The following is a 27,223-nucleotide window of genomic DNA, read 5'->3' as shown; positions in this document are numbered from 1 at the left end:
AGTCTAAATTAAGTTTGAAAGTACTTAAACTGAAACTGCGGTTTATCTGCGAAAACTAACATGATGTACTAAGTCTTAGTGTTCATAAATTCACTCGTTCATAAATTGTTTTCGTACGAATCTGAGCTCTCTATAAAATAGCTTAAACGCTGTAAGCGTCGGTGGAGTTTGTATTAAAATCAAATGCTTTTCGAATTTATCCCGTAGGTAGAGATGAACGGCTTCCGGGATTTTTGTACTAGATTTACTGGCTACATCGTAAATGCTTATTTATAAGGATAAACGGATAACTGACAGATGAGCTTTGTTCCTTTATTTACTCGTAAATACGTGCGCGCGTGTACTATTTGACGTACTGATGTGTGTGTTTATAAATATCTTTATCTTGTCTATCACTTTTCTTGTATTTTATTGAGATAAAAATCGTATTATTATGTGGTTTCAGCTAATAAAATTGTTGTCTTAAACACCCTTGATATAGCTAGGTAATATAAACTGATAGACTGAAGTTAGCCTTGTATCGCATATTACGACACCACTACACATATGCTTCACTCTTCATTTACGAGATGTCTGTAGGTATCTATTTTTTCCACGTACTGCCTGTGCATATCCTATTAAAGTCGAAACCATCTGTAAGCCCTACACATCCCATGACATATCACATTACGATTTGTCTCACCTGTATACCCAGTAAAGGACGAAACCCACTACCAACAAAGATAGCAAATGAAAAGGTCTGATCCTCGCGACATACGTCGGTAAACAAACTCTTCTATATCTATACATCGAAAGTATCCGATATTAAATCTACCACTGCCGTGACGCGACACAGGAATGCCGGCTTTACTCGACTTTCCCTCTTGGTAACGTGTTATTTGTTCGACTTATAAAATATCAAAGAAAACATTTTCCTTTCCCTCAAAGTAGATTATTTCCAAAGTGAAACTTTTCAATGAAATAATTCAGTGTTTAAAATTACAGCCATTATTAACCACTTCAATTTAATTGGGTTCACCCCAGTTGTTCGTCGAGTCGAATTTTCGACCTGCGAAATGTCTGTGACTTACCTCTGCGGTATTTTATAATAAGGTTGAATTCCGAGATATACCTAAATGTATTTAAGATAATTATACCTTTTATCTCTGTCTCTTTTCAGCGATTTCGTTTTAATGAAGACGTATTCTGGAACATTCTTCATCATTGTTTGTAATACATTAATCTCTTGAGACTGTATTAGGGTACGATTAGTGACCAAACATATCCAGAATTTAATTTAAAACCGTGTTTGAGCCAGTATTTTATTCATATCTCGGTCCGTGGTCTATTATGCCTGGGCTTGTGGCTGCTAAATGCTCGTTCTAGCTCGGAAGACACCCGTACGTTCATTGTGCGTCATTACTATACAAAACGTACGCTAAATCTTCCGTCGTCCTCAGTCGTTTATCACTTTTGGTGGTCCAGATCCCCGAACATAGGCACGTATTATTTTACTCAATTTACATACTGTGAATATGAAATGTAAGTAATAATTTATTTACCCTCTAATAACCCTACCTTTATTTATTTATCACAGATCAATTAATTAGGAAAAGTAATTATGATTGAGTACACAAAACGTACCTCGAATATTGAGCTTCTGTTTATTTATATTCTAAACCAATCAAAACTTACACACATTGATTGCTAAATTCTGAAATATTTAATGATATGTTCCACTAAAATACTTTAATCCCATCTTTCCTAACCTTCAAACGTATTAAAGAGAAGAATTATCTATTTCTCTCTCTGTCTTTCTTCAACAGTTAATTAATTTAGAAGGAACCTTCATTATAACTTTACACCTACACCTACATCGATCGTGAACCGCGACGCGAATCCTTGGAGGGTTTACTCAGCCTTAGTATACGAAGGTAACGTTATTATTTTCATCATCTACCAGCCTTTTGTCTCTTTCAATCATCTTATTGAATTGATATCGAAGGATCTTCGCGTATTATTCACGTATTATATCATGAACCAAACCTTATCTAATAGTCTTGTGGGTGAATAAAACTTATTACTTTCTCTTTCAATCAGATCTATCTTATATGAGTCAGACTATCATGAAACCTTTTCTATAATAAGTTAAACAGGATCCATAAGCAAAATATTGTCTCATTTCACGTTAACATTATTTAAATTTGACTCTTATTCACTGACGATAAGTTTTCCTTTGCCATTTGGTTACAATAATGTTTTAATAGTCTTCCATAAAATCAACATACTATAAAGTAGCACTCAGTGCTCCAGGTTATGCTGTAGTCATATTTAAAATATTTCCAATATAAGTAGCGGTATTTCAAGATACGATGCTGTGCAGATGACATCGAATATTACTCTCTGCCTTTAAAGAATTCAGGTGGAAGAGATTTTAATAAAAGTACTCTTTTTTAATAAATCACCATATCAAAAGCATATCATTATTTATCTCAAATTGAATATTATCTATTCATTATTTTAATAGAACCAATCCCCAAGGCATGAAGCATTTGCATGCCAAATACATTGCAGCTACTCCCAAAGGCATTGCCGTGGTAGGTAAGGAAGGACGCTAGTTTAACATGACGTCACAACATACTAAAGATCATATAAGTAATACAGGTTTCTATTACACGTATTCATTACCTCGGTATTAAATTATTCCCTGTTTGAATATTTTGGTCAACTCCCTTGTGTGTCGTTATTGTCTAATGTATCTACTACCTACTACGTTACTTTGCCATTATGTTCATTAAAGTATCTATGTTGCTGTTCGAAACTACATTAATTTCAAATTTTCAATTTATATGTGGCTCTAATAATTCAGAGGGCCTAGTAGGAGTTTATTTTACTTTAGCTCACTGATTGGTTGGGTCATTGGAGCAGGCCAATCAGAGCGCCGATTGCGGTAACGATTTAGATCTAGTTAAACGTAAAGAAACTCGCACTAAGCCCTCTGTTTTATAAAATATTAACATGTATATTTGTGCAACAACTCAAGATGTGTCGTATATTTACTCGTGGTATAAAAGGTTTTAAGTACTTGACAATAATGCGAAAATATTTTCATATATGATTATACAACTTAAGTATGTAACTTACGGATTCATCAGACTATTTGCGTGCACCTCATATCACCTAGCTCAACCCATGAGCAGCTTTATTACTGAATTATTAAGCAGTAATCTCTGGAACCGGTGAACCGGTTTTAATTAAACGCACTCTAAACATTAACCTGTGATCATACATTTTCAACTTTGAGTAGTAATTTAGTTAACTTCATTGACGTGATAATAATGGGAAATTAGATGATTTTGTGGGCAATCTCATTGGACTAATAGGCGTGATGGGTTTGAAAATTCGAAATCTATTTAGGTAATGTCAGTTAGGTAATGAAAAAATATTAGACACGTATTTTTTTATTTGGTCATATACGATAACAATTCTTAGATTAAACTAATCAATGTTTAGGAGCAGCAGACAATACGTCATTTCTACGTATAAAACGTACCTAGAAGTGAGGTCACGCGATAATTATAAAATATGTACGAAAACAAATTTCGTAAGAAAATAAAAAAAATCGTGGCTAATATTTTAAAATAATCAACAAGTCATCTACTCTATTGCCATTGGTCATATTATGCCGCCATCAATTCTATTTAAGAATTAACATAGGCGCTCTTTGAATGGTCTCTTAAGACCCACTTTGTAGTATTGCAAACTCGGACTTAGAACTCCTTTGTCATTAAAACATCTCTATGAATTGTTTGAAATGGTCTCTATAAATCATTAACCTGAACTGAACAAGTGATCTGTGAAGTGTTAATGTTCAGTATCAGTCAATATTTCGCATAAATAAGTCTAGTTTTACTAAACATGTCAGGGAAATGGAAACAGCGGAAATACATCGTTATCGATTTTATCTATAGCTATGCCCAGTCCACTTAATAATATTTTTTATCATTCATTACCAACATGAAAATTGTGATCCAGAACTAACTTCAAGAGCCATTAGAATTTCCATCATGGAAGGTTTTTTGGGATCATTCATTCCTTGCTACATTGAGCCCGGGAGTTAAAAGCGTCTTTAGAAGTTATGTGGATCCTTTTATGAAGGTTAGATGTTCAATTTATTTTTACGCACATATAATGGTCATGGTAATTTTCGTAATGAAAGAGAAAAGGAAACTTTCACTCGTACTACAAGAAAATAATTCTACATTTCACGATTTAATCTACATAAATGGCATATGTTTGGTTTTCAGAACGGAGCAGAAACATACTAGTATATTGTACGAGTAAATTACTTAACGAGACACGCCTCCCCTCTTAAAGATACACATACGTAGTCTATTAGTAGGCAAGTACAATACCCCCACAAAGACGGTAGTCGTGAACTAAGACACCTATTAGAATACTCAGCACTTCGCACTCGTGTGAACGGTACGTTAGGCTGAGAGGCGAGCTTCACGTTCCGTGCGACGTACATTCGCATATCAAGAATTATGTGCGGTCGCCACGCGTATTATTCATGCGTAGTGATGTGAACACCTCGACGTATCTCGACATTTTCTTCTAATAAAAAATCCCTTTAAATTTTCTTCTTTTTTCCCGAAAAAATAACACTATTATTTCTTTGTTTGAAACCTAGCTTTTGTCCATTGTAGACGCTAATTACAAAATGCCTTGCAGAAGACAAAGCACCGTGCTCCGGTGCTGCCAATTATTGTGACTTTAAATGCAGTCACAACAAAGTCAGTGACGAGGGAGTTCATTTAAGTTAACCTTAATTACACTGCTATTGGCAAGATGCTTGCCAAAATTTTCTAGTTAATGTTTCGCAAAAATATACAGTCTGGGACGGTAACAAAAGCTTTGGGTTTTTGCTTGCACTGCATTTTCATAGTAACGAACTCTTAATTAAACTACATCTGTACAAAAGGCAAAATAAAAAGACCACAGACATAATTATCGCTCATTTTCACACATTATTTTTTTAGTCTCGTATACTGTTACCCATTAATTATGTTTACCTTATATATTATATTGTAACTTTATTTATAGACCAAAAATTTCGGTTACCCGAAAATCGACGAAAATAAATTAATCATGTTTACGTATTTATTACTGTTAAACGTAAATTTACTTCTACAATATACGTTGGTTTGCAGAATCTACATGCGAAAATGGAAATCAAACCAAAGGTATAATGAAATGTAAATGATCCATCATTTTATTTTAAATGGTAGTCGTGAAAATGGTTGTTAATGGTTTTAATGAGCTTTATTTCTCACCCAGTTATTGCTTTAACAATAATGTATCACTTTCTCTTTTACTATCTTATCTGTTTGCTTTTAAAATCATTCAATACATTTTTAATTAGGTCCTCTCAATATTACAAAACGAGTAATAAAATCGATAGCCATATAATAAAGAAAAACAATAGATAAAATTTAATAAATCAAATCTAAGTAACTTCGAGTATTTATTCTCAAAACAGTTGTTAAGGATTTGAACTTCCAAAGTTCTAAGGAAACTTAAAATGAATTAGAAACCATCCATTATCTCTCAGTAAACATTTGAAGTAATCACGACGATACAAAGGGTATTAAAACTAAAATTTAATACTGTTTAGCATAAGTTTATTTTGGAACATTAGAGATAAACTTTAGCCATAGGCAGACTATTGTAATAAACGTGCGCCCATAATTAGAGGACTCTGGGAAACGTCCCGGGAATCAAAATTACAAAGGCGTTTGGTGCGAACCTCGCATCCGAGATGAGACCGCAAGGGTCGCATATGGTGATTACGAATGAGTCTGCTATACGAATGATGTCGCATTAGGCCGGAATGAAGCCGGGAAATGTTCAAATGTTCATATATACGAAGCATTATAAATAAATGACTCGGTGATTAGGTCTCTGAATATTTTTGGCAGTAACATTATACACTATACCATTTATCTCCGAGCAAAAAACGATTATGATAATTTTATGCTATTATGGCGATTGTTCATTTAGTCACAATCAATCATGAACCGTGAAAATTGAATTTATTATGTGTTCATTGACAAGTTGAATTAATATTAATTTGAATTAACAAGTAAATAATATATCCGTTTACATTTTGTTCGTACAATGAATGAAATCATTCGATATAACACAATTTTCTGTAACATTGCTGAATAAGTAACCATAAAACATGCAGCCATAAGTCTTAGTAGCACATTGCGCTGTCTCGTTGAATCTTCACGCCACAAGAGAAAGAAAGTAAGTAGTTCTAGTGTCTTGGAGAGGACATCTTTCTCCAAGGTGAGGTAATATTCTGTCGCAACTTGCAGCCGACAATTACTCATAGTGTCGGAAACTTTATATACTTGAAGTTTCAGTTTGTGCAACTTGGACAAGACTATGAACCTGTGCGGACAAAGCTTTGCACTTGTTGTCACTTACAATCTTGAATCACGAAGTATCTTCTGGAAAAATGTATTCCATATGAGAAAAATCATATTGCAGCTCTCTAAGCTAAAATCCCACTAACCGGTCACTGAACAGTGTCTGTTTTGAAATCCAATAAATTTTCGCCTTCATAGTTTGCTGAACTGCTCGCAGCCACGATTTCACTTTTAATATCAAAGCTCAAACAATGCTGCATACTGAGCATAGATGTAGTATATCTACTAACACTCGGTATATGTTCGATCTACTTTAATTATTCTCTTGTTCTGCTTGTATATAGTAAATTACTTGGCGTTTTCGCGCTTCGGTTAATACGATAGTTTATCTCGGGGTGAACGTTTGTTTTGGCATACTAATTGGACGGAAATTGGGCCCTAGTTACGTGTGCCGTCATCGTTTCACACTGTATAGGAAATTGTTTGTTAGTTCAGGTAATTATATTTTCGTATTCCATGCTTATTTAGGTCGTATTGGCTGTCCTCAGCATTAAACCTATCAATAAGTGTCTCCTAAGCATATTGACATTTCCAATCAACAAAACAGTCCGAAGAAATGGAATGACCCTCCGAGGACGAATGAAAGCATTTTATCTGTTATCCACAAACTATGTTGGAAAACTGTATTCAGAGATATTCTATCACTTGGAAAGCCGTGGGTACAGATTCGAACATATTTCAATAGAACTAATTTCATTTTCTCTCTCGTGACACTCACGACTGTCGGCTCCAACTTTTAGTTACGATCATTCGTCTACTTCGCTTGGGACCTCACTGTGGGTCGAACAGAATTCAAAGTATGCAAATTTACCGATTGTCAATTCCTCTCACGTGTTTCTCATTCCCCAATATTCGTCAGCATTCGAATCGTATTCACAATTTTTCTTCTCATTCAACAACGTCAACAAATTCTAACTTTCCGTTAAAATGTTAAAATGTAGGCTCTTTTGGGTTCAGGGCGGAGGACACGTTCATTGCATAAAATATGTGTTCAAGAGCATCATATCATTCTCCAAGACGTCTCTTCATGTTCATTATTACTTTTATATCTTACAAGTCACGGTCTTCTTGCGTCTTATTAAGTATTTCACTTGAAAGGTGTGGCCGTTACTTTTATTTTAACAGTGGTCAGTGTACGCACTAGTTACTATTTACACAGGCCTCCCTTTCGTTTGATAGACCATTTGAAGTGTTAGAATAAACAACCGACTTCGGATTAGTCTCGCCTTCATATCGATCACTATCATGTCGTGCTTTTAACATGCGTCGAATTAAATGGACATTTTATATTGTTTATCTATACAACGTTGTTGTGTAAATATAATAGTATGCAGGTCTATCGCAACTTGCAAAATCACCTACATTGCAGTTGATAGAGTCCATGCGCCCTTGTTTTGCATTTAAATCGAACTGAGTGATAAATTTGGCGTATAGTTGAGCGAGCGGGCCGGCAACGAAGACTTAACTTGCCCATGTGACAGACTAATCGATTAGGAAACTTGGTGCATTTTTCTACCAGCTCTCAAACGATTTTTATTCACTTTACTTTGAAATTGATTTAAGAGACTTTGCCAGTTCCTTGTTCTTGAGAAATAGCTCTTCGATAGACTCTTCTAAAGACATTTTAGCTGTCGCCGGCAGCGTTATTACTTGTCTGCTGTTGTTTTACAAATTACACCACATAAACAGTAACCATCTAGACGTCTACATAGCTAATGAACAGAGACGTGCGCTGGGTATTGTTACGACTCTTTAATTAAGTTGCCTTACAACGAACTAGTGACGTCATCTTTTTATTTTATTTATATATATGATATCAAATGTTGTTTTTCCACTAACTGAATTCAATAATTAAATTTACCCGGGCTCTCCACACCGTCATATCTTACCCTCAACAAAGGACCGACTACTTTTATTATGTAAATTTTTACTACATATTTGCACGGAGCATTACATTTTATCTTTTTAACATTTTCAATTCTAATTCTACGTCTGGTATTTTCATTTTGAAAATTAAATCTCGCATCTCTTATTAAGAAAATACCAACGAGATTTTAGATTTTGTCAAAGGGATATCTATAGATGCGTATTTTAACGATGTCATGTCAAATAAATTATGAAAATATTTGGGACGATCTTCATTTTCTTTCAAAACCCAAATTCTCAAACGCAATTTAACTTTAACGATGTTCTTGAAAGTCTTTCAGAAGATGTCATGTGATTTTATTCCTTGAATGGAGTTATGTGAGTATTCGTCCATCGGAATTACCCAAAATGTAAGGGACTTCCATGTTTGTGCTGCGTATCTGTAAACGAACCATTTTATTTTGGTCGCAAAAAATATTTTGGCCACGTCCGCATACATGGAATGTTTGTTGTTTATTAGAAAACGCTCGTGTTCCATAGATATAGATTTTTATTTGTACTGTGGAAATGTTACCTTTTCACCCTCATAATTCAAAGGAGAGTTACCCTTATCAAAGAACTGAATGTGAACACATTTTGTCGAAGCAAAAATTGTTTAATCATTATTTATTCACGCCATAAAGTTTTACATTTTGTGAAGCCAAGCTTTTATCTTTGCGGACTTTGATTAACTTTGCTTTTTATTACTGGCCTATTTGGAATCAACGTTAAAAGGTAAATTTTATACTGAAGTTACCTTTACAAATAGCTTGTTGCTAAGTTTTTTACCTAACCTACTATTCTCCTCTAAACACGAAAAGGTTACTTGTATTGCTCCAATCGCTGTTTGGCTTGTGTTGTCAACAGGGAACATATTCATTCCTGTTTGTCTTTGTGTGCTAATGTGCTAAGTAACAAAAATCCACATAAACTTTGCGTTTTGTAATAGTAATATAGCCAGATTTGAGTCCAAATATTAGGCTATAAGTAATTTGTTCTAAACTCGATAAACAAAGGAAAGTTTTACCTTCTTTTGTTTGAGTCTGGGATTATTATCAAAGTTAATACAATTTCGTCGGCACCGTTGGCGCAGTGACTGAGCAATGAGTTTTTCGTTTTTGTGTTCACCAGTTGGCGCCACTGGCACTGTAAAGTCCAGTCATTTATAATAGCTGTCAAAAATTATTTTCCATTATCTTGGTATCAACCAATATTCTTATACCTAGTCTCTAAACTGTAATTAAATTACAATTTCTTTCTCTAACGTTACTTTAACTAGCATTGTCGAAACAGCAACCATTTTGTCTACAAATAGTCAAATGTTTTAACAAATTCGTTTTAAGACCTAATAAAACTACAAGTTCTCAAACAAATTAGAGTTTGTTACTAGGGAGATACTAACCCCGCTTCTTGAATATAGATTCTGAACTAATAGGGTGGGTACCTACTCAAGGGTGGGTGCTCGAAAACTTTAAGCGTACCTAATAGTTATAAGGTCACCTCGAAAAACGAAGTTTGGTGAGTTATATCTTATTTAAATAGGATTTTATTTTTAAGGTTGATACATATTTATAATAATGTCTCTTGGGGTCTCATTGAAATTTCTACACATTTTTTGTGTAGAAATTTACCGTACCGTTTACCGTACCTCGTAGAAAACATTGACGTGAAATCGCAATTCGAATAAAAAAAATCATTGATTTTATTTTACTTTTTATACTAGCTTCCGCCCGCGACTCCGTCCGCGCGGATGTCGGTCTTCGCGTGGAAGTTTTATTTCTCCATTTTGAGTAACTCTGACATTGACATCTTATAAATATCTATTGGACCCAAATACGGCGAAGCCCATAATAATTAGGGATTCCTCTATTGAGCTACTGCTGTTGAGCTCGCGTTCTGTAGAATAAAACTGAAAAATAAAGATTTTTTCTACGTATTTTTCCAGGATAAAAAGTATCCTACCCAGGATAATAAGGTATAATAGTTTTCACGTGATGCCAGAACATACAGACAGACAGACAAAAAAAAATAATCACATATTTGGGTTTGGTATCGATCCAGTAACAGCTATTTATTTTTTCAATATTTTCAATGTACAGAATTGACCCTTCTACAGATTTATATTATAATATGAATATGAATGAATGAATGAATGAATGAGAGTGTTATAAAAGTAAGAGTAGACAAATATAATCAGAAAGCTCCGAACTGCTAAGCTATCGGGAGTTATACGTGTTATTGTGAGTCAACCACAAGAGATAGACATTTGCTGGCGTGGAATATTTTTTAAATAATTTTAAGGAGAACATTTTCGTCATACATGATTTCTGTGTAGCTTTAACCATTAAGGCTGCACACGCGTCGGAAGCTTAAAAAATGGAGTAAGTTCTCCTGTTCCCAACATTTCCCTTCACTGCTCTGCTCCTATTGATCGTAGCGTAATGAAAAGTATACTATAACCTGCCCAGGAGTATGAAGAACAATTGTACCAAGTTTCGTTGAAATCTGTCGAGTGGTTTTTATTTCTATAAAGAACATACAGACAGACAGACAGACAAAAATTTTTCTGATTGCATTTTTGGCGTCAGTATCGATCACTAATCACCCGCTGATAGTTATTTTGGAAATATATTTCATGTACAGAATTGACCTCTCTACAGATTTATTATAAGTATAGAAGATAACATAATTTTATTATCAAATACTACATAAACAAAGGAAACCTCTAAAACAATATCGACTGTTTAAAAAAATGTTTTACTTACAAAAATTCATATATCTTTAACCACACAACTATTTACAAGTACAAAATACAAATGCTCACATGTATGTCGAAAATTATTTCACGCTCGTACATCGGGCCTAGAGCCAACAATTGACTTCCCGTCGGTGAAGCTTTTAAGGAACAATCGCGTGGATTAGCCTGCGCTCCACCCGCACTAAGAATGTTAATGGTTTGCTATTTACGAAGACTTGTACCACTGCCTACAAGGATTACCAACTCGTATGGTACGATTTTATCTCTCATTCCCTAATTGCGGCCAGATCCGACGTCTATTCCGCCATGTCAGGCGTTTCTTTAATACATCGGAATGGTCTTTGTCAGATTACCGAGACTAACCGTTTTTCTTTATTTCGATGTGTGTAGTAATTCCCATGAATGCTTGTTTTGTGTGAGTTTCTATAGCTTCCACTTAAGGGAAGCAGTTTATTAAAACTAATGCTGTCATTAGGTGACTTTGTGTGTATACTAAGGACATTTACTTTAATAAGCCCGTAACTTGACCTTATTTTAATGTCGGACCTTAACCACCCTTTATAACTACCTCGAAAGATTTGTAGGTATCCTAAAGAAATTTTCTAGAGACAACGGCCCCTTGTTACCTAATCTAATACATGGTTTCACCTGTCTTTGTTTAGGATTACGTTTAATTAACGACCGAATGGCAATGAGCAAACATACTCCTTTCCCCTGGTGACAGAATCCGAGCTGATTTATAATTATAATAGGTAACCTAACATTTTTCATAAAACAAATATTGTCGTTGGAAAAATTATTGTTTATTTTAGAACGAGAATTAAAACACGATTTCATATTTTCTTTTATAAATATTTGATGTTAGTATTTTACATGACACTGCTGTATTTCCCGAAGGGTTTAAAAGATATTATATATGGCACACCCACATTTCGCCGGTTATGTTAAAAGCGCCATGTGATAGGGGACGACTCGTTGTCATCGTGTGTGTTATAATAAGATAAAATTAAATATTATTATAACAGGAATAGAATTATAACGTTTATTACGTAAAGTAGGTCATCAGGAAATTCAATTTGTTGACGTTATCACAATAACAATTACGTGAACGGCGGTGATTTTCTACGTTTGTGTATATGTCGGTAGTACATTAGTTTTATTCAAACAAGAACATTTCGATAACGGGTATCTTTTCGAATTTACATTGACGGTGGACCCTAGATACCAGTGCTATAAATAATTCATAAGCAAGCTATTTTTGTAAAAACAGTAGTGTAACACATATCTCGAAGGTTTAAGCCAGTCACTACAGACTATTTTCAACCATATTCCATTCAACATAGTAACAGATTTCAAATAAATCTCCGGTACTTAGCAAAGCAATTTCAAAGGAATCTTTAGTTCCAGATTTATTTGACTTATATTTCTTTGAAATGAAAAAATCTGAGGACTCTACAATTACTTCTTATAGGTTCCTAAATCTCCATCGCTGAATGAGACCGTCTGACATAGATTATAAGGGTTATTGGGAATCGTTGCTAGCTGGAAATATCCTGATCTTTTGATGAATTTTCATCGTAGAAAGGTTCGCCACATTTCCATTTTTCTTTCTTCATACCTAAGAGATAAATATACTGTTAGCACTTTTCATATCTTTGTATATTATAACTTTCGTGAGACATACTAAATTAATTATTATGTTTTTCGACTTACTCACGTTATTATTTGACGAGGAACTCGACTAGTTTCAAGCCATGCTAGGGGCTCATAGTCATTAGCTACATTCCGTGACACACGACGCGGCTACGAGTCTCGAGTATTAACACACCATAATAATTAGTTATACTTTTCATATCCACTAAGTAAGTAATATTTGCAAACATAGTGTTAACAAAAAACTTAACAACTTCATTTATACTGCGAACAAATAAAAGGGGAAGTTAATTAGCTTAATTACCGCAGCTCTGTCATAATACATGCTGATTACGATTCGCGGATCCAAAGCAATGTAAACAAAGAAGTATGATTATTTCATTTGCCGAGAACTTATTCTGGTAATTTATGCGGCAGATGTTGCATTGTTTCGATGCGATTTTTCTTCTTTTTTCTCTTCAAAAACGTTCTTATTTTACAGAATAATAATGCCTCGGTTCGTTTCATTAATTAAATTCACGGTTTAATCTTTTTCCTCGTATTTCCAATTTTGTTTTTTTTTTTGTGGTGTCTGTAAATTAAGAGTGCTTTTTGCAATGTAGATGGTTCGTCTATCGGAGTTGTTCTATTGTCAGTTCGTTTAAATATTGTTACATTTGTTAATGTAGGTGATAATGAGCAACAGTGTTTGTCATTATGTATTATTTTTATAAATTAATTGATTCATAATGCAACAGAACATTTTCAACACAGAATAATTAACCCTATTCACTAATAAATACTCCTCATATTTTATTTACTTACAGTATTATTAAATAGGCTTGATATCTAAAGAATATCTCGCTTTCAACTTCCACTAAGCTGCATAAAGTACCCAGTACAGATCGAAAAATCAGTGATGCGGATGACTTAGCCCATCAGGAGCCCATCAGAGCGAATATTTAATTCTTCGCTTGCGTTACGTTTCCTTTTGCGATGAAGTTTTATCTTTTCCCTTCGATTTTTAATTTATTGCTAGGAGATTATTGTGCAAAAGTTTTGATGGGTCATGTAAATATGGTTTATTTTGAAATTTGTTTGTCATAATTAGGTATACCGTCATCATGATGTCTCTTAAAGCTGTGCAAGGAAGATGCGTAGCAATTGATGGAAGCCTAACGCATCCACAGCAACTTAGCATAGCACATGTCTGTGTGTGGAAAAGCACCCTTAAAGGTGCGATTGCTGAATGAATCAACTCGAAAGTGAATAGCCAGTTTGTTTCCAGCCAAATTAAAACGATTTTTATTAGCATTACGAAATCTTGATTTAAACTTCAGATGAATGAGTAATATCGATGTTTTACAATCATACAATGACAAAAGCCATTGTGCTTTTCCGCAAATGCTGCGTAAATAACAGTTTACGCTAGTAACACTTAATAAAAAGAAAGCATATTATACAACCCACAGTTTCTCTAAAGGATATTATTTATAACCCGAAGAGATATTAAATGAAAAATTTAACGAATCAACTGCTCCGCAGAGAACTATCGTTTTCCAATACTATAAAATTTGAGCAAACTTTGGTTCACCACGCCTTGCTCATTGAGTTAAATCTTTTGTTCCTTTGTCCGTCGGTCGGTAGCACGTTTCGATTAACTTAATTTCTTAAGTACTCTCTATATGGTTTTCAATTTCTTCCGAACTTTATTATGATAAAAGTTTGAACAGCTATTTATTATTTGGTTTCTTTTGTTTTGTGATATTATTAGCGATGGCTTTATTCAATTTTTTCGTTAAAATAGAAAAATATTGAGTGAGTAGGATAATGTGTTTGATTCGGACACAGTCAATGAAATCGATTTTTATTGTGATTGGAAATGTTTATGTTGTAATTAAAAGACCTTTGAGGGTGAAAAGATATCCAATGACTTCCCGCCTTGAGTGCGGCGAGAAGGAGTGTCAGACTCTTGCTGGCTAAAAACCACCCCGTTTCTACTCCTGTAAGCCGCTAGGTAGTCCACAGCTCTGGGATATTTTCTGTTCTATGCTGGTTAAAGTACCTAGTTACTTCATCAGAAAGTGACTATTGAAAAGTGGTATACGTGAAGTTATTTGATCAAGATTTCCTGTACGAAAATGAAACAGTAATAAATTATCTCTTTGCAAAAGTTATATTTTACCACATGAATGAAATCCAGTCATTACCATTTTGTCTCACATATGAAGTAACCAAAACATACGTTAATGAATCTTAATATATCTCCTTAATTACGTTTTATCATTAATTAAAGTTACTGTCGCTCCGTCCTTATTTGCCACACATTAGATTTATGAGAGTCGTTCATGTCAATCACATGTCTTGAACCCACTCCACTGCCAGGGGCACAAAGATTTTATATATCTCAATAATATTCTTAAGAATGTTGTAGTGAAATATTAGAACACAGACAATTAATAATACATTTCATTAAAGTCATTTAATGGTTACTTAAGCAATAGGAATAAAATCGTTACTAAGGAATAGTTTAAATAATCTTTCAATGTCCTTAAGTACGGCAGTTAAAGCTGTAGATCCGCTTTCTGCTGTTCAATGTTTTTGTTTTTAAGGGTATATTTAAAATTGTAAGCTTAATAACCTAATGTATCAAATTTTTCTACATCAACCCGTGTTTATTCTGGTGTATTTCAGTCACTTGATCATCGTGTCTTACTAAAATGTGCACTCATACATTTTAATAACATAGTATAGGTATCCACCTAAAAGTAATCATTATGGATCTCTTCAAAATATTCTTGTTTCAGTATTTCATTTAATATATCTTAAGTTTCACAAGCCATGCTGCTGACAGCTTGTAAAATTGCAACGTCGCGTCGCGACGTCGCGCATCGTCGAACATTGTGGGTTGAAGGTACCGCGGCGGATGCTTGATATACAAAGTATACATATTTACATAAATTGATTGTCTTTGACTCGAGCTTTGCATATACTATCTATTATACTATAAATTGAATTCAGACTACTTATATTTATATTTATTTTCTTGTGTTTAGAGAATATTAATTCTTGATCAATTGCAATTCAGTTATTACGTTTTGTTGATTGATGTTGTTAATTATTTAGTGCGAACAATTTAATTTATAAGTTGTTGTGAATAAATCATTTTTGTAAAGACTTCTTTTGTGATAATAACGATACGCGCATGGTCAAGCGCTAGTCTCGCGGAAATCTTGAGGCGGGCGACCTAAATCTGAGAAGGGCCTTTAAGAAGCTTTAGTAGTTGCCTCATAGACAAATCTCTTTGATAGATTTATCTGTCTTAAAATTCTTTATTTATTGTCATCATGTAGAGTGTGTTGGCTAATAAACATGCTTACAAAATCTGTATCAAGTTAAATGTGTGCAATAAAACAGTCCACAAACAAAACATTCTACACAAATACGTATCTACTAGTCTCTACTATTTATGTATAACATACCCCAATCTCGATGAAACACCTCGCCGGCTTATTCAGGTGGTTTACAACCCCAATTTTACAGGTACCTACCGATCTCTTTGACGATGTCAGGAAATTTTATGACCTGGCAAATCATAGAGCTCCCTGAATGAAATACTTTCAATAATGAAATTCCTCTAGGCGTCCCATTTTGTTAGGCAGCTTGGCTCCGTGCCATTCCGTCACTTTTGGCCCACTATCTCGTTCCCTAGGAAATTAAACTGCAAAAACTAAGTTGTCAGGAATATATTGCGTCTGCTACATGGTATCAAGTGCTGAAGTGTCGACAGTCGAGCCAAGTGGTTACTGTTCAAATAAAACATGGACTAGATCCAACTCCATAGTGTTAGCTTCTTACGTATTTTTCACTCAGCATTATTTAATATCGCAAAAATATAATGTTGTTTCTAAACTACACAAAAACAATTGGAAGTATGGAAACCTCACATATACATTGTAGAAGAAAACGTAAAAATCTGTTCTTTATATCATTACTTACTTCTACCATTCCCCTATAAAGTTGACCAAATGTACGACAAAAATTAATTAAACAATATCTCCAAATACAACCACTCTTTCGACACCACATACTGTAATGTCGGGACGTACAAAATTCGAAGTATTACTGATTCACCGACGTGGATAATTAAACAATAAGAACCCAGGTGCGGTCTCCGATAGGCTTCCAATGTAATTATTTCCACAAGATGTATTTATTGTTAATTACCCAATATAGATAGTTCCATGAAAACAATATTGGAATTGGAATAGTAAACAATTGTTGATAAAGACATTGAGAAACTAATGTTCACTTAATAATTTTAATGGAAGTATTAATTCTAGAATAAATATTATATCTATTTCATCTCTAACGAGTCATATTAAAAGCAATACATGGTTATTTTTTGGTCAGATAATTTATTATAATAATCTTATTACTATCTTAAAGGAATGTCTACCGTCTCATACTAAACATGTTTGTTTTATTTTCAATTAACAGCTTAACACTTTAAATAATTTTGTATGTATTGAATTCTCGTATTAATGAAACGAAAGGTACGAGAACTCATTAGAATTACTAACTTATTTTATGCCACAATTTTACATGTTTATGAGTAGGTACAAGATAAAGTAAACCACACCAAACAGCTAAGAAAATGAATAATTAACTTGAAATATTCGAAATAATTACAAAATGATCAGCTAAGAAACATTCATAAATGCAAATCAAATATTCGTAACCAAATTGTGTTATTAGAGTTTCTCCTCTTTGATTCTCACTTCGTCAGACTCAATTTCATTTGTTTAATTGGCTTTGCTAAACAAAATAACGGAGTTGCCGAAATGAATTCGCATTCGTTTGTAAAAATCGAACAAAGCTACGGTAGCAACGGTCTCTGTTGTCGACCAGAATTTGTATAAGCATTTTGGTTTAGTATTCGCTCTGCATGTCCGATGGAAAATAAAGCTCGGAGTTTTATGGAAAAAGTTGTAAAACAAACACGAAATATCTGGAAGTATATTGTGGGTATGAATCTGGTTGAAATCTATCATATGATTTTTATTGACTGATATAACAAACCATATTTTATTTTGTATGCGAGCCATGAAAATTTCCCTACTTTTATTGTGTGTTAATATTTTTTGTTTATGCTATGCTAGTCTGAACATATCAAAAATAGAAGATTGCGCAAAAATTAAGATTTAAAAGTATAATTCCGTGTCTATCCTAAACATTTCTGTCTTCACCGTCATCTGTACTTCATCTCATATACCTACTTTCAACTCAATCACAAAACCTATCCCAGAAAAGCGTGTTAAAATAACAAAATCATACATTCAACAATCACATACAGTTTTAAAATACACAGTTCAACTCGTCCTATTTGCGATTGCTTTCCGTATATTTGACGTGCTTCAAATCACTGCCTGCTGTGGGCCAAGTTACACGCAACGGTTCACATTTCGGCACGAAGCGATAAAGTCGATAGTTTCGGGTGCAATGCGGCAGCCAGATTGCCAGTATTCCTTTTTTCAATTCACTGGATTCTTTAAAAAAACGTAATGGGAATGTGGAAACTGGATATGCAATAAATGGTTATGGATCCCGTTTTAAACACTCTGTATTTTGGCATATGAGAGAGCGGAACGTTGAGTTCGCTTTTGATTAAAACTCAAAATTGATTTATTAGTGACTATTATGTTTACAACTGATACATTGCTGTTTTATGAATGAAAATAAATGTTCTTTTAACTTTACGTTGTATGTTATGTTATATCCAGGTCCATTCTGGTTAGGCTTGGACAGCAAAAATTGACAAGTAAGACCTACTGTCCACGTTGAGTCATTTGACGATTGCATGTATTCGTCAAAAGCAGATTTAACGTTGCCGTTTCTTGAACAGCTTTCATTATTTCTAAGCTAGATACAAGCATTTTTTATTAGTAGGTCGCTTATTGTTTGTGAAGGATGCATGCATTCGTCAAACGACGCAACATGACAGTTACCCTAATACATACAAAACACGCAGCAAACAGTCCGATACAATAAACTCATACGACAAATACAAAGTAACCTAAAATAAAAATCCCGCTATTTTCTACACAGAAACTCTTTTTTAGCTGCACAGACAGTTTTATTTTAGGTTGCAAAATTCATGAAACATAAAACACTTATCATTCTTGGACAAGGTAATATTTTATCTTTCTGTGACACAACAAGACTTGGAACTGGCAGCATTCTTGCATAGCAAGGAGACTTATGGTATTACTGTCTCCATTTGAGTTGTTGGTTTACTTAACTTTGCTTAAATTATTACGTCATGAACCTGAGCTGATATGTAAAACTTGATTAATTTATTATTTCTACTCATTCAATAACTTGATTGAATGCAATTACACAGCTCCTTATCTTATAATTGGAGATGAACGTATTATAAAATTGTTTCTACGAAATTGTTAACGTAATTCTGCAACAACCTGACCGACCTCACATTATACTATCGTTTCCATGTAAAATGGAGGAAACAACACAATATGCTACAACATACTCAGTTTCCAACTAGTAACAAGTTTATAAAATAACTTTGTACTTCCTCTTTTCTAATAGATATCTATTTTGTATTCTGTTCACGTTCACGAGGTACACCAAAGCTTTGCCATTCGAAGTCGATGTCGATTCGATTACCCTCTTCCTGAAAACGTACACGAAAAATCTTGATGTATTATACTCACAACTCTTAGTTGTTCCGAGGTGTTCGTGCGACATATAGAAATGTGAGGACTCCTTTCATCCGAGGCGTGACACGCCACCTCAAAGCCGCTTTGACTATAAAATATTTCTTATTGTGCTTACATTTTACTTTAGTACAAATCTGAGGATGTCAGCCTTTGTGATTTACTCAGTCGAGCACAAAAAGCAAGTGTTGCGATGGTTGAAATTACCGAGAGGAGACCCCATTTTTGATTCTCAAAATTTACAAAAAGAAAGAAAATATCTGATCAGCGATTTTCCCTCCAACGTTTATTGTTACGTTATAAAACGAAGTCGTATTTTTAATGATAAAAAAATATTCTTTTTAAAAATGTTGCCGTCGGTAGCTACACCTAAACATGCCCTCCGAAGCTTTTGTTGTGTTCAGATATTTTTCTGAAGGATACGAATGTTTTCACCTGACGTTTGCATTTACTTTCGAGCAGTGGAATGGTATTTTATAAATCGTTTTACCGTGTACCTAAGTAGTCGAGAAATAGCTTCCATTTGATTTTGTACTTTATTGAAAATGTATGAAGACATTTCACCAATCGAGGGTCACAAAGCACACGCAAACATTTTGCTCTGTTTACGTGGTGCCGCAAATAGATTTTGCGACCGGACCAAACAGTTGGTTGAGAGCTCTCTGATGCTCTTTATTGCTTCCGATGTCATATAACCAGTCTAGTTCTTTCTTCAATTGGGTATTTGAAGGATTTTATTTCTGGTTATACTCTGAAGAGCATTGCAATTAATCGATTATGCTAATTGCCTAACCGAGGACTTGATTGTATTGTTCGCAAATCCTGATCAAGGTAACTACATATTGGCTGTCCTATTAACCTACTATAACTACGTCAAAGTCTATCACTACCTAAATCTCAAACTCATAATTTGTTCCCTTCGAAGTTTATGAAGAAAATGTACAGAAACAATAGTAGTATGTATATTTCAAAAGTTGATACTTCGAGACTAGAATCGGGGATGCATTGATTTATTTTAATTTCACGGTCCGAATACCAAAAGCCGCGGGTAGCGGCGCGAAAGGTAAAACACGAATGTTCTACGTCAAGACCACAACTTATATTCGCGTTTCGAATATTTTATTACGAGAGAACAAAACAAGTAAGTCGATACCTTTTACGCAGAGTCTAATATAAAAAAAAAGTTCTTATTAATGTTGGATGTATTGTAAAACTTAGAATCCTTGTGACTTTAAACCTACGTGTTTATGGATCAATATTGCTATAAAAGACACTTGACTTTAAAATACAACTGAATGAATCCAACATCTTGAAAAACCTAATATTAAATTTGTATGAATGAACCGAGCACTCGTGACGCCATCTTATTTGAAAAACCTTCCCCAATAACCTTGCCCTTTATTCATCTTAAAAATACCAAGCTCGACTCTCTAAACGTTACAACCATAAAATGAAGAGCCTCATGACGCGAATAAAGGTTTTCATAAAGAATAAGGAACGTGCCGATTCCGGTGAACAGTAAGTTTTGACAGCTGTTGATGTGGGATTGGAAGCTACTGGGAACGACAAGCACGGAAATTGGATAATCATAAATATTCAGCCCTTCATTTACCAGGAGACAATAGACGGACATGTGGATGACATGAGGACATCATGAAGCTCAATATTTGAGTGAAAACGGGATAAGAATACCGATTTTATTTAACACCCTTTGTAAACATTGCCATTGAAGCTATTTTTGTCACTTGCCGCGGTTTCTATTGTGATAACGCACTCTTTTGCACGTGATTTATCTGTTGAATTTCATTTAACAAATGGATGATTTATTAAATGTATATGTATGATATTTTTATGAACCTACATTGTACGAGTACCTATATTTTTTTAGGTTGATTGTTTTCCTCCGCTATTTTAACCTCACCTATATTATAATGACAATAAACATTTTAGCCATAATCCAATTTAATATTAAGACCACATTCTGTACATTGTTCATCTAAATTCTTGTTAGACACACTTTATTACGTGCCGCCGTAAATACACTCGTCTTCATTAACCAAAATTATCTTGGAAACTGAACACTCTTCCGACGTACTGCGAGACGTAATTGATCGTATTCCGTTAATCTTAGTCTTCCTCAACACTTTTCCTCTATATTATTTGCAATAATAAATTATTTTTATTTAAGCGCTCGTAAACCTCTCCGGCGATATATTGCGGACATTAAACGAGACTTCCAAGTTATTTATCGATCTCGTTCACCGTCGTTTGCCTTAATTAATATTTTTATTAATAACTCATGTTGTTGTTGTTTCAGGTAATTCGGATAATGGACGTCTTAATATACAAAATTTGCGCGACAATTTTGTGAGTATACTTATACCGATATTTTAATTTTGGTACCAATTTATTGATTCCCAACAACTTGACAGGTTATTTTAATTTCATAACGACATGTTATCTTATTATGGGATGAATGAAACGAATAGACAGCATGCAGATGTAAGTATTCTGCTGCTCGACCGCTTGAAGAAACATAATGTGCGATATTGGATTGTCGGATTGCAATTCGTAGAAGACAAGAAAAATAAAACCAATAACAAGTTTAACAATATTGCCAAGCTGTTACCATTAATTTACGTCATATTACAAGAAAGAGATTCAATTGTTATTTATGTGCGTCGTGGTGGATTGCCAGACGATCGCAGTTTAGGAAACTCCCTACATTATCTCGACCTTATTACGACTTTCAAGGTCTTTGTACAACTTTGGTCTATAAATCTAGTTTTGGCAATTTCCATAGAATTATTATTCATGTCTCGCCTTGCCTCGTATCATGTAACTTGGACAAATCGTGGCCAGAACTTTTGTGTTTTGGTCTCGTCTGGGTACAAGTTTGTTAGGATAAATACATGTATCCGTCTCTGTTTTACTCATATAATTAACAAGTTTAGTAACAAATATACTTGTAGATATCTTTAGAGGCACACATATTATTCCTTGTTCGAAGACTTTGGTTACTTCTGTAACAGTTGTGTTATCTCTAGACTCAGATTTGCATTGAGGAGCTCGGTAAGGAGGCCAATTTCCAGTGATATTTTTATACAAATATCAAAATTATAATGGAAAGTTACATCTTTGTCGCTTTTACTCAGGTTAAACTTAAAATCTAAAAGGATTTTAAATAAAGCATTGATTAAAATTGATTTTAAAATTTCTATCTCTTCAAATGTTGTAGGTATAAAAGAAATATTCACTCAACGAATTCATCACACAAATTAATAAATCTATTGTAGACCGTCATGCCAGCGGGTATAAGCATTTCGTGACAAAATAAACAAACAATTTTTACCACTATTGTGTTCAAAACCATGAATGGATTTCGTCCACCATATTTAATCAATACAGTTTTAAATTTAAATTGTAGCACTATCTCAGTTACCTCATTCGGATTTATTGAAAAGAAAATACAGTAGCTCTAGCGATAAAGAGCTTTCAATATTAACCGTTTTGCAGTACCCGCATCTGTGCTGCTCCTTTTGTCTAAGGGATTACTCTATTTAAATTGTTGATTCCTACTCGTTCCACCGATTTGCTGAAATGTTTTATGAGTTTGAGTACAGTTTAAGTGCTGAACTAATTTAATGCTGATGTTGATACTCCTCTGTGGTATGTGTTATCTAAGGGTTTTTAGCCGATGACAAAAGAGAAAACTTGTATTTTTAGAATATTTGCCTTTAAAATAACTGGATATTTATCAGCTTAATGGTCCTCTTGCAAACATTGTTGACTTTATCATTAGAACCTAAGATGGAATATTTACTATGTTTGTTAATTTCTGTGAGTTTCCGTTCATCCGTGATCATGGCGTTGCAACAGTGCTGAAATATCGGAAACTCACAGAAATTAATAACCATGGTAAATATCCCGTCTTAAGTTCTAATGATATTGTTAGTCTCCTTGTCAGTTTAAAAACTGTTGACTTTGAACATAATTAATATTTAAGTACGCTTTTAAAAAACGCTTTGATATCGGTCGATTGTCCTCACATATCAACATATATTTTGAACAATGTACATATATCTAAGTGAAAGTTGTGAACAAACGTGATATCAGCGAGGCGGAATGTCGAAGCACCCTCGAGGTAGCGACGAGCACTCAAATTACATTGTTGCCAACATGACTTTTTAAGGTCTCGTTATTAGGAAATTTTTCCCATGTTTGTGGTTAAAAGAAAGGTTTTCAGATGAAGCCAACAATAGTATCAAGTAATATTATCGTGATTTTGTACGCTTCTCATGCAAAAACGTATCAAATCACCTATTAATAAAAATGGTGCATTTTCCTTTCTGCTTTAAAATGTTAACATTTTCTTACCCGAGAAAATGTAATGAACAATCCACGACTAGTAATTCTTATCGGAAGCCTTTTTCATTTCTTTGACGCTTTGCCCCTCATTTTTTAACTAAAAAACCAAGTTAGCCGGCCCTTTGGTCTTATCAGGCCTTTCAAGTGCTTTAAGAAAGTAAAAATTGTGCCGCTAAGTTGACATTAAGGATCGTAATGTGAACGGTGACTGAGAAAGGGACAGTTCGAAGACTAAGTGACTAGAATCTAGATTTTATAAGAATGGCTTTTATATTTCACCTTGAAAATGGATACATAAATGTAATTATGGCTCCTTCTATGAATAAGTACCTATATATGTGTCACCGCTACTCTAGACTTGTACCTTCACATCTCAAGTTTTATTCAGATTGCCACCTTCGCGTTACCACAAATAGAATAAAACAAAAACCATAATAATTTGGACAAAAATGTTTACTCTTAAAATATGCAGAAAGAAACTCTTAAGTGTAATTTTTCCACAATGCTTATTACCATCTAAGAACAATGCCACACCCGTCTACATAATATTACACAGGTTTACAAGCTCTGCGGGATTACCCTGGAAGTAATTACTTGGACAGTTCACCGCTTGGCGCGGACACGGCAAGCGTTTGCAGCTGAAATTAGTTAAAATTAAGGACGGGTGGGGGAACAACATTTTTCCACCGAGAGGTACACGCGCCACGGCTTTGGATGTGACGCCTCTGTTCCCTTTAGTTTTATGCTCATTTACGCTTTGTTCACGCTTTTCTGTTTTGTTTTCCTTTTTTTTTTGTTCAGAAGTACGTTGTATCCTACTGTTTTGAAAATGTTACCATGTCCATTGTTTTCTTTTTTATGTAACCTAAATAACATTGTCAATGTTACAGTTACATGAATCATAAACTTTTAATTGAAATGTCCTACATTAATAGTTAAGTGGTCACCTGTCTGCCTGTCTTGGATAGATAAACGGTACGTCAAATCCATAATCGCATCGAGATTTATTGCCATGCCCATAAATTAATGGACTCTTGAGACAATATCAATAATTCATTTCACGCTGTCATTTTTAATATCTCTCTGTGGTTTAGTAAAATTTATTTGACACTTGATCGTGACGATATTAGCAATTAACTTGAAGTGACTTTGTAAGTTGTAACACTTGTAACATGTCTAAAGTTGGTCGCGAGCTGGAAGATTTGATTAGGCGGAGAGAAAGCGGCGTCAGAATTCGATTAAGTCAGACGTTGTCGCCTAAAGTTTGGACCTTCATAAATCGGTTAGCCACAGGAGCAGTTGGTGGCCGAATTGTGAGGAATTCATAAAAACTTGTGCTGAACATTAGGCGTCAAATAAAACATTGTTCCCTCTACGGCCAACTGCTTCGATGTTAATTTCGGTCCCAGCAATGACTTCCTCCTTGGACGAACGTGGAAACTTGAGGCATTTAGCTTTCCAAACTCGGTTAGTACAACATGGCCAAAAACTTTATGAAAACGTATTAATGTTGCGGCCTTTACAGTACAACGGATGTACTCGTATTAAAAGTTTTGATGAAATTCCAAAGTACCTCTTTATCTTATATTCAAATTGGTCTTCTTGTAGTTCATAAAGTCTTTAACATTCATGCATCAATCAAAAGTGTTGTAAAAGAAATACTAAAACATAGGTATTCAGAAGGCGAGAAAGTACTATTGGAACATGAATTAATTAGTTTCAGATATTTCGCCACTGATTCGTTTACATTTAGATTATGCTCTTTTACTATTTTGTTAATGATACAAATTAATCATATGTATCATTGCTTTATTCAAAACAAAATATTATGATGGTAATTACACCGCCACGACTCACTTGAATATCCCATAAATTGATCGTAAATAATATTATGGATTCAAAGGCTCCATTAAAACTTTGTTTTTGTTTTCGAAGTAAAACCTTCATTTTCTTTTGATTTATAGATGATCAATGGGGCTTCTGTATTCGCTATTGAAATACGAAGTTTAAATTGCACCCGTATTATGTGGCATGAATAAATTTAAAATTTACCCACGCGGTAGCTTTACCAATATTTAGTTAATTTCACTTTGGATGCTATTATGTCCTATTAAATATAGTGTAAGCGATCAACTATTTCAAAAATAAAGAATACAATAATGTTGCTAAAAATAGATGTGCATAAAGTCAACCTTTACAAATGTCAGTGTTAAGGTCGATCAATAAATTCATTCGATCTCGCCTCTATCGTTATATAAATAGACGTTCTTTAAGTTGCGGACCCATCAAGTGTTACATATAAAACCTCTAACATTGATCCCCTTGAATATTACGACCATTTTTTACACCAACTTTAAGTGCGTCCATCAAAATTTCATAAGAACATTTCACAATAAGACATTACTCACAGACATTACAACAATTTTCCTCTTATGCTACGAAATTGGATGATATTCAATCCCCCTCAACTTCTCATAGTTAGCGTGACGAAGACTTTTGCCAAGGACTGCTATTATACGTCAATTTATGGAGGACAGATAATGATAAACGATTGGGCCCTTATGTGACTCCCATGTCGTTCCTATGTAAGCATACAATATAGGATCTGCACATAAGAATCTCGGTATCCCATCTATGTATAAGGACGATGACTTTCAAGGCGAAGTTAGTTAATATTTTTGGAGAAGAAAAAGTATTTACATTAAATTTAAGTCATGCAATTTCTATGTAAGTACCAAAAACACATTTTCTATATCACAACAATTCTGTAAAGTACAAATCAAATAAAGTAATTTGGCCTTTGGCTGCTAAAGGTCTGTGAATATAAGCTTAAGCTATGTTTATATAAGAAAGGATCTACTCTAAAGGCACTAAGGCACTCCATTCAATAGTGCCTTTACATCTACAACACGCGAACGTGAGAAGCTTACTCAGCTTGTCTATATCTTGTATTCTTTTCTTTATTCTAGGCATTACTAGTAGCTATATAGGTTTTTTGTTACGACGAAGGGCGCGCGGTCACGCATGTCTAATATTGCTTTGAGTACCAGTCTACACCCCACCCACTCCGATCTCAGATTGATCTGATGCCGACGCTATTCTCACATTACATGTACATCTATAGTCTAATGATGTTTCAAAGAAAAATACAACCTTTTGACCTTTAAATAAAACCGTATTTCCAACGACCCAAACTAAAATTTATTTCTTAACACATTTATATTAAAAAGATAGTCCATATTTCTCAACGAAATCGCTTTAATACTCGATAACAGTTCCATACTCACAGAATCTATCATTTTCCGATACAGGAACGGCGGCATTAATATGTTCTAAACCTTTCTATT

General features: G+C 34.2%; 2 protein-coding genes across 6 annotated transcripts in view; one reads left to right on the top strand and one right to left on the bottom strand.

Moving 5' to 3' along the window:
- Positions 1–27,223, top strand: part of LOC118269676 (peripheral plasma membrane protein CASK) — a 232,638-nt gene that overhangs the window by 104,634 nt on the left and 100,781 nt on the right. The window lies entirely within an intron of this gene.
- LOC118269655 (zinc transporter ZIP6-like) overlaps positions 17,540–27,223 on the bottom strand; it is a 426,889-nt gene continuing 417,205 nt past the window's right edge. Inside the window, exon 3 of the mRNA XM_050706898.1 lies at positions 17,540–17,549. The gene's annotated coding sequence lies outside the window, so the exon portion shown is untranslated. The remainder of the gene's footprint in view (positions 17,550–27,223) is intronic.

Source organism: Spodoptera frugiperda, chromosome 30 (genome assembly GCF_023101765.2).
Source record: "Spodoptera frugiperda isolate SF20-4 chromosome 30, AGI-APGP_CSIRO_Sfru_2.0, whole genome shotgun sequence".
In the NCBI taxonomy this organism is placed as follows: Eukaryota; Metazoa; Arthropoda; class Insecta; order Lepidoptera; family Noctuidae; genus Spodoptera; species Spodoptera frugiperda.
This window is presented reverse-complemented; position numbering and strand designations above follow the sequence as displayed.